Here is an 8,237-nt window from a genome sequence, read left to right as displayed (position 1 = left end):
TCTGCGGTCGTTATTAGAGCCATGCAGGGTGAGCCGAGTTTTGCTCCACTGAACCACTGCGTTGCAACTTTTTTCCTTATTTAACGTGGTAGCCGGGACACGGAGGTAGGGACTGTTCCGATCTTACCGCTGAGGAAAATCTCTGGTACGGTACAGGGAGTCTCGGAGCCGTTTGTCGTCATTGCAGGCATTTTGTGTTTTATCAGATACAAATAACAATAATTATCCAAAAAAAATTACGAATGTAAAAGGGTCATGTTTATATGTTGGTCTCGTGAATTTAAATGCATCGTAAACAAAAATAAAACGGTAAAAAAATCTCAACTAAATGATCTACACGTAGTTTATTAAATGGACGCCATCCAAAACCATATCAAGATTAAAATTCGTATTACCCTTTGGGAGCATTACTGTGGTGATTTTTCACCTTGCCGCTATTTGTCTTTACAATTAGGAGTAAAAGCCTAAATGACTCTATTTAGAAAGTGTGATAACACAACCGATATACTGCTTTTCCCATCCTGAGTGCTCATAAAAACTCCCAGTCTGGAGCTGTCATAAACTAATAAGAACTGCATGTGGAAGATTGGTATTTACAAAAAATAAATACCTAAGATTGCTTAGCAGTGTTCTTGAATTAATCCAAGAAACATCCATCAACAGAGTCCATAGTGCAACAGTTCACACTTGACCTAAAAAATTCATAACATTACTCAATATATTTTTAACAGGTTGAGAACATGAAAATTGAGGCAAAGTGACTGCCCTTTAGGGCACTTCTATGGTTTCTTTAAAGCTTATTTATATTGATTCTATGTGGTTTATTTTTATCATAAATGGCCAATGACCTTACAAAGCACCATAATAGAGCCCATAAACTAAAATCACCATTTTACGACACATCAGGAATTTAGCTGAAATAGTATCTAGGATTTTCACCTGGGGTATTTTCCAGTAAATACTGGAAATCAATAGATGAGAAGGAAGCAGGTATTAAAATACAAAATGATCATATGTTAAAGTAAGTGATATTGTATTTAATTTTATTCACATATTACATTTATTACGCGAGTTGCAACATAGTAATGACCAGAATTGTTGATACATGTCTTGCTAACATGTCTTTTGTTTTTCATGTGTAGTCATGTTTAAATTGCAAATGATTAGAATAATTTATTAAATTAGAAGGAATTAAATTATATGGGCCAATTGGACCAATAAACAGTTAAATGTTTCTGAGATAATACTTAGATCAGCCTAAGATGCTATCTTCTGTATTAACGCATTTCAGAGTGCAGGTACATGATACTGAGATCTGCAAAGATCTATTAATTTCAGTGAGATGGATTTTGATATTCCAAAAACATTTTAAAACTTGCAAATTGAACTTGTTTTTGCAATGCCTAACTGAATTACTGTAAGTACAGTATGCAGGCAATTGCTTTAGTTAAGAAATTTAAACACTGCACATAAATGCTTATGGAGCAGATTCTAAAAGAGCTCAAGAATTCTAAATAAGTGAGCTAAATAAATGTGACTTTTACTATCTCGTGTAGACATGGTTCCTGTTTAGAAGGGAAAGTTTTCTTTCATTCAAATTACACAGGAAATCCGTAAAAACAAAGCTTAGATATCATGTATTGTGTTCTATTTTTCCTTTGGAGATTGCAGTGTAAAATAACCTCCCACGCTTTGCTTTTAAATGAGATAGTCTGTTTTTATTGCGCATTGTTCTCAGGAAAGAAGGGACAGGATTCATCATTTGAATGTTGATATACCATACTTTGATGAGACACAGAAATAGCCTGTGCTTATACAATACACGAACAAGGATAAAAATAAAGCACAGCAAGGGACACAACAATCCAAAACAAAGTACTTTCACTCCATAAACTATTATGTCTCTTTAGATCCGGAATAAACCTGAAACATGCAATCACTTAGGTACAGTAACTTCCTTGTGTAGACCATTGCCTTTCACTCCCTGCCTCCCACTTCGAATTGCCTAACAAGAATGAAATTACTGGCATCTGACTTTTGGTTTTCTGGAGATTGAATGGTACACTTCAATCTGTGCAGTACCTTGAAATACAGCGATAGGACAGTCTTCACGTGGGTAACAAATTATCTGCTGGGTCCCACAGGCCCCTCTAGTCAGAGGACTCTTATCTCAGGCCGGTCAGACCACTTCATTGAAGGTCAGCTTCCTAGTGCAGCCAGTAAATCCCCTCCTGTTACTGGTCATTCAGTTCATGCTATCAAGCACCGGATGTGTGGTCTTTTTTTACGTAGTGGAAGATTGTTCCAGTACATTAGCAAAATCTTTTTTTTGCTTTTCTACAAGGTCCTGGTTACTCTTGTTGTACAGCCATTGGAACAAAAAAGGAAATGCTGTGGGATGCACCAATGATAACTTCCTGTCTTCTGTCTTTCCCCTCACACATTAATGAAAGCACCACAGTTTTTATTTACTGTATATGCCCCTTCATGCTGGACATTCACAGATTTTTCTATCTGAACTTTCACAAGACCAAAGCTGTTCTGATTGGCTCTCCTGACACCTCAGTTGCAATATGTTCAGAACTCAAAGACTTGGATCTTAATTAAATACTGGAGCATACATACTGTACTGTATCTCTATTCCTGTTGTATGCAAGAGCTCCTATGAATTTCATTCGTATAAAGAGTTTGAGATGTCATAAAAGGTTGTGCATAAAATAAAAACAACAATAATGATAATTATTATTAGTAACAGTATAATACTACAGTTTAATTAATGCAGGAATTTAAAGGAAATATTCTCACCATTACAATCAGTCAAACATAATGTATAAATACCAAAATATATGACACTGCAAATGTCAGAAGGTCAATAGCTGCAAATTTGTGTATTTCTTAATTCTTTTTTGAGTATTAAAGAGTTCTTGGCTAAAACTAACTTACAGTTTAATGTAACTTTTTTTCTTCCCACTCCGGACAAAAAATAAAACTACCACTTGTTAAGGAACACCTCACTGAGCACATTACTGCCCAGTGAAGTTCAGAACAGGCCAAGGTCTTAATAATAATTATAATTGCTTACACTTATATAGTGATTTTCTGGACACTCCACTCAAAGGGCATTACAGGTAATGGGGACCCCCTTCAATACCACCAATGTGCAGCCCCACCTGACAGATACGTGTCTTCACTGCTGTAATGCAATACGTTTGAACCAGAGCCCAGTAACTGTGATTAAGTCATCCAGTGAATCTCAATAATCGTACATTTTCCTGCCAGTACCTTGCAGATATTCTCCCTCATGTGTAGCAAAATAAAGATTTGTGCTGTGATGCCCTTGTAAAACTTGTCATAATGTCAACAGAACATCACGCATAAGAAGTAAAAATGTCAATAGTAAAAAAAATGGTCAATCATCAGGATGTTAGCTCTGTGGCTAAGGATCTGCACCTGTGGCTGGAAGGTTGCCGGTTTGTATCCTGTGGCCAGAGAGGAATCCTACTCTGTTGGGCCCATGAGCAAGGCCCTTAACCCCAACTGCTCCAGGGGTGCCGTATAAATGGCTGACCCTGTGCTCTGACCCCAGGCTTCTCTCTCCCCGTCTGTGTGCCTGTGTCTCTCATGGAGAGCTAGCTTGGGTATGCGAAAAAACAAATTCCTAATGCAAGAAATTGTATATGGCCAATAAAGTGATCTTATCTTAAAGCTCATTGGCTGAATCTTTTCTTAATGCAATTTACACCTGATAAGAAAATGTAATTAGGTAATGAAAACCTTATCTGTAAGAAATTTGACAAGAAAGTTCCAGAAAGAAACAGTTTCAAGAAATGGCTGGATGACATCTTTGAATCAATTAACTACTACCTATCTCAATGCTCAGCTTGATAGCCTCCTCTCGTATGTTACAGTTCTAGTGGTTCTATTAAGGATCCCTGTAGTGCTGCACCCCAATCATAGAATTCACCCCCTATTTGTACTCTATTTTGTCTGTGCATTAATCCATACTTCCTACTACCTGAAATTTGTGAATAAATCTTTTATGATTAACATCAGTCTAAATATCCCGTGCTCTGTTGTTGCCTTTTGAAAGACCTCTAACAAGTTAATTAACCAAGACCTATTTTTTCTAAAACCTATTTGTTATCTATATACAGTACATGATGCTCTAGTTCTCAAAATTGTTTCTATAACCTTGCATGTTATAGAGGTACTACCCCTTGCCTTTTGGGACTGTTGGAATTTTGTTAATAGCTTGTGAATACTTTCCATCAGGCCCTGGAGATTTATTAATTCCAAGTAGTTCAAGAACCTTTAGAATCTGCATGTTCTATGCTAATGCTATGTTGTATTACTGCAGCTTTGTCCTCTGTCTGCCTGAGCAGCGTGCAACAGGCAGAATTTATAGAGCAAGACTGTCTTCAGTATAGATGTGGCACACGTCCATTGTAGGACCAATTGATTAATATGAATCAATCAAATTGATTAATATTGATCAATCTAACCTACTGTAGCTAGTCTATGTTTTAGAAGTAAGAGAAAATGCAAGGTGCACCAGTCCAGAATCAGACCCTGGGACAAAGAGCTTTGAGGCAGGGGTTCTAACAGCTCTGCCTGTATGCTGTCGGTCCTGGCTGTTTCTGTTTTATAAAGTTTTCATACGAAGAGTCCAGGAAAGGAGCAAAGCTAAAGCCAAATGCTGGATATAAACTCTATTATCAAGTCTTCACTTGCCTTCTTAGCCAGACTCATGGAATGCATGAGAATATGATTGACTTGATGGGATAAAAGTATTGTTTTCTCTCATAGCTCTCTCACCCAAAGCTTTGAAGCCTTTTGACCCTATAAAGAGAGCATGAAGTCATTATCATTGTTTGTGCTTCCAAAAGTAGAGTGCCCTGAGACTGTGGCTGTCAGCTGTGTGCCATTTTGATGGGGGTTTGAAAGTTGCCTGGCACAATGCCCTGTCTCAGGCATTCTGTTTAATTTTACCTCCCAGAAGACATAGCTCTGAAAGTGAGCTGGAAAATTTCTGAATGATAATTATGATTATGGTCCAATAATGCATCATGTTGTGAAAGCACGTGCTTGTTAGAATTGTTCTCATGCTGCAAAAAGACCTGCTGCAAAAGGCATCATATAGGTCCGGATCTGCCTGCATCTACTGTTTACTTCAGTGTTATTTTAGAAAGAGAAAAACATTGTGGGAAAAATTTTGTACCTGTGTATACATGTAACAGATTGATATTCTTTTAACCAGGTAAGTCAGTTGAGAATAAATTCTCGTTTATGTTAAAAAGACATGTATTCACAGAAGGCCATTTATTGGATCAAACCCACTTGAACCCTAACCAAAATTCCCTTGTTTCAGATAACATTGTTGGCAGATTTTGTTTCCCTGGGGTTTTCACCTGAAAAAAATATGATTCAAGAGCAGTTCAGAAATCAGTTTTCAGACAGAGAAGCGGTTACAGACATTTTTAGCACATGAGAGTTCTTTCATCACCTAAGAGTTCACACATCATTTTTCTGTTCATGAACACAAGCACTGTGAGTTTATTTTATTGTGAATCTCCAACCACTCTTAAGGGGTTATTAATATGAACATCTCCAGACTACTAAAACCTAAAAAAGTACATGATGTATCTATATGCTTTCTAAATGTATAAATTAAAGCATGATTTTGGAATGATGTTTTCTCCTAGTTTATGCCCTGGCCAGATTAAATGAAGTGAAACAAAGCAATTGCACTTTTTGTGCTGCGAACAATTTAGTGACGCAGATCTTTTCTTCTCACATAGTGTTGGGCCAAATCAGTTTTGACAGCACAAATCCTTCCTGCCTGAGCTGCAAAAATATTTCAGGGGACTTTTGGAATGTGAAGTGATGTAAGATCTATTGCATGTAGCTCTGATGGTTCATGCTGGGCTTTAATACTTTTCAGGATGGAGATAAATCCTTCACACAAAACAGGAAAATGGCACCAGATTTAGTCAAAATAAGTGCAGAGAGCACAATGCCTTGTGCCAACAAGGAGAGCCTTACAAGGTAAACACGAGATAAAGTCTGAGTGTTGTATTTTGGGATTACAGTATGTGTTGAAAATAAAATGCTATGTTGGTATTTGAAACCGCCTTGTCTGTATGTTCCAAAAGTAATTTTAGATGTTTATATAACTATTCCATTCATAGGCCATTGGTGAAGAGTGACCTAGCATCCTTAACCTTGTGCTCTATACAAGGTTATTTACACTACACATTATTCAGTATAAAGTGAGAGTGATTTGGTAATTAGAAATGAAGTGTTTGTTTTTAATAACATTTTTGTAAATGCCTTGCACTCTTTTGTGGTTGCAGTCATTTATTATTTTGTCACAACTCAGATAAGTGCCACAGTGCCACTTCTTTGGCCTACAGAGAAACTGGATTGTATTTCTTGCCAAGAAATTGTACCAGGTTTGAGGTGATGAAGTTTATGTGAAGGTGCTCTGTTATAGAGCCAAGAACCAAGAGCCCAGCCTTTTTCCTGTTTAAATATTACACTACATTAACTTTCAAAGGTACAGATACATGCTGTGTACAAGGCCGTGGGCTGGATTTCAAGACACATTCTGCAGTTTCTTCAAAAATAAAACTTATACAGTCTGAAAACACACTTTTAGATCTTTCTCTTTCACAGTTTCCCTTCAATGAAACACTTTTAATGTACTTTTTATTTTCACCACATCATTCATAAAATAATTCAGATTATTGTTTTTTTCAGCACATAAAAAACCCACCAGTTTTTGAAATTATTTCTTAAATTACATTGTCCACCAAAAAATATTGCCAAAAGGAGTAAGTGTTTCGTAAGAATAATTTGAAATTAACCATGTTAATTTGTAGTAAATTATTGCCACCAAGAGTCTCTTGGAAGTACAGTATAATTCATGTTATGCTTTTTAATTTAATTCAAAAAACATACATGGAAATGCTAATTTGATTGATTAATATTAATCAATTGGCCCTACAATGGACTGGTGCCACATCCATAGTGAAGACAGTCTTGTTCTCCAAATTCTGCCTGTTGCATGCTGCTCAGGCTATCAGAGGACAAAGCTGCAGTAATACAAAATAGGATTAGCATAGAACATGCAGATTCTAAAGGTACTTGAACTATTTGGAATTAATAAATCTCCAGGGCCTGATGGAAAGTATTCACAAGCTATTAACAAAATTCCAACAGTCCCAAAAGGCAAGGGGTAGTACTTCTATAACATGCAAGGTTATAGAAACAATTTTGAGAACTAGAGCATCACGTACTGTATATAGATAACAAATAGGTTTTAGAAAAAGTAGGTCTTGGTTAATTAACTTGTTAGAGTTCTTTCAAAAGGCAACAACAGAGCACGGAATATATAGAATGATGTTAATCACAAAAGATTTGTTCTCAAATTTCAGGTTGTGCTTTTATGCTGCCTCTAATATTAGTTTTTGTAGATATGAATTTTTAGAATTCTTCAAAACTAAAGTAGCAGTGTAAAAGTCAGAGAAGAGATGAAATCTCTGGGGTACAGGACTGTAGGTTCACAAAAACACATTTAACATTAACATAAAAATCTGTACCTATTGTTAAAAACAAAATAATAATCCATTTGGACCTTTGCCATGCATGTAAAACTTGGATTTACTGCTTGAAACTGGATAAAGGTCTGCCTCTGCTATGTTTTGAAATATTTATGTTTGTGTCCCCTCGTAATTATGTGTAGTTGCTATTGTGTATTATCTTAATGACAAACGTTTGTGGAGGTTTAATTACCCAATACAGTATAAAACCTATTTATAATCCATCAACAATCCAACACTTAGAAGTAGATAAACTTTGAAGAGTGGCGAATGTCAAATAGTATCTGTAGACAAAACAATATGTGGTTCATATTAATATGAAAATGTTTTTTTCCTAAATAATTCAACAATCAAACCAATGAAGATTAAGAGTACACAAGATTGGTTTCTTAGAAGTTGGTAAGCCTAATTTGAGATGTTTGTTGCTACAGGTGAGCATCTGAAGGTCTGGTTTATGTTAAACAAATTGCATTGCGAAATGGTCTGAAAATTTGAGAGTTCTAGTGTGGAGAGATGTCAAAACCTATTAACTTTAAGGCACAATAATGTATTGCCACACAGAGTTTATTTAAATGTTTTCATTTTCTGATTTGAAAAGTCAAGAGTCATATATCAGCACTTTCAAAGACCATGCGG

The sequence above is a fragment of the Lepisosteus oculatus genome, chromosome 12 (assembly GCF_040954835.1).
Source record: "Lepisosteus oculatus isolate fLepOcu1 chromosome 12, fLepOcu1.hap2, whole genome shotgun sequence".
NCBI classification, from domain to species: domain Eukaryota; kingdom Metazoa; phylum Chordata; class Actinopteri; order Semionotiformes; family Lepisosteidae; genus Lepisosteus; species Lepisosteus oculatus.
The sequence above is the reverse complement of the archived record's forward strand: the minus strand, read 5'-3'. Positions refer to the sequence as shown.